Here is a 1,789-nt window from a genome sequence, read left to right on the forward strand (position 1 = left end):
CAAATAGGAAAAATGTAAAAAGTAAAATGGCAGAGTGTTTGATCCTCCTTGTGTTGGGGAAGAAAATGTTTGTCTCCCAGGCAATAAGATAAGGAAGCCGGACATCTCAGGTTATAGTGCTGCTGACTGCCAATAGTGGGCGTCACAGAGTGGAGGGAGCAGGGTCCCAGCAGCACAGAGGATTTCAGGAGAGCAGTGCGCTGATCTTGTGGAGGTCACAGGCTGAGAGTTACATAGTGGAAGGAGCAGGGTCCTCCCAGCAGCACAGAGGATTTCAGGAGAGGAGTGTGCTGATCCTGTGGAGGTCACAGGCTGAGAGTTACATAGTGGAAGGAGCAGGGTCCTCCCAGCAGCACAGAGAATTTCAGGAGAGCAGTGCGCTGATCTTGTGGAGGTCACAGGCTGAGAGTTACATAGTGGAAGGAGCAGGGTCCTCCCAGCAGCACAGAGGATTTCAGGAGAGGAGTGTGCTGATCCTGTGGAGGTCACAGGCTGAGAGTTACATAGTGGAAGGAGCAGGGTCCTCCCAGCAGCACAGAGAATTTCAGGAGAGCAGTGCGCTGATCTTGTGGAGGTCACAGGCTGAGAGTTACATAGTGGAAGGAGCAGGGTCCTCCCAGCAGCACAGAGGATTTCAGGAGAGGAGTGTGCTGATCTTGTGGAGGTCACAGGATGAGAGTTACATAGTGGAAGGAGCAGGGTCCTCCCAGCAGCACAGAGGGTTTCAGGAGAGGAGTGTGCTGATCTTGTGGAGGTCACAGGCTGAGAGTTACATAGTGGAAGGAGCAGGGTCCTCCCAGCAGCACAGAGGGTTTCAGGAGAGGAGTGTGCTGATCTTGTGGAGGTCACAGGCTGAGAGTTACATAGTGGAAGGAGCAGGGTCCTCCCAGCAGCACAGAGGGTTTCAGGAGAGCAGTGTGCTGATCTTGTGGAGGTCACAGGCTGAGAGTTATATAGTGGAAGGAGCAGGGTCCTCCCAGCAGCACAGAGGGTTTCAGGAGAGCAGTGTGCTGATCTTGTGGAGGTCACAGGCTGAGAGTTATAGTGGAAGGAGCAGGGTCCTCCCAGCAGCACAGTGGATTTCAGACGAGGGGTGTGCTGATCTTGTGGAGGTCACAGGCTGAGAGTTAGGCCTCATGCACATGACCGTATTTTTTTTTTACGTTCCGCAAAATGGGGTTCCTTTGGTCCGTGATCCGTGACCGTTTTTTCGTCTGTGGGTCTTCCTTGATTTTTGGAGGATCCACGGACATGAAAAAAAAGTCGTTTTGGTGTCCGCCTGGCTGTGCGGAGCCAAACGGATCCGTCCTGAATTACAATGCAAGTCAATGGGGACGGATCCGTTTGACGTTGACACAATATGGTGCAATTTCAAACGGATCCGTCCCCCATTGACTTTCAATGTAAAGTCAGGAGTTAATATACCATAGGATCGGAGTTTTCTCCAATCCGATGGTATATTTTAACTTGAAGCGTCCACATCACCATGGGAACGCCTCTATGTTAGAATATACCATCGGATTTGAGTTACATTGTGAAACTCAGATCCGACAGTATATTCTAACACAGAGGCGTTCCCTCCCTCCCCAGTTTGAATATCATTGGTGGCCAGTGTGCGGCCTCTGTCGGCCCCCCCTCCCTCCCTTTATTGTAATATCATTGGTGGCTAGTGTGCTGCCTCCGTCGCCTTCCCCCCCCCTCCCTCTATTGTAATTTCATTGGTGGCCAGTGCGGCCCCCCCCCCTATATTGCAATATCATTGGTGGCCAGTGTGCACCCCCCCCCCCCC

The sequence above is a fragment of the Bufo bufo genome, chromosome 10 (assembly GCF_905171765.1).
Source record: "Bufo bufo chromosome 10, aBufBuf1.1, whole genome shotgun sequence".
In the NCBI taxonomy this organism is placed as follows: domain Eukaryota; kingdom Metazoa; phylum Chordata; class Amphibia; order Anura; family Bufonidae; genus Bufo; species Bufo bufo.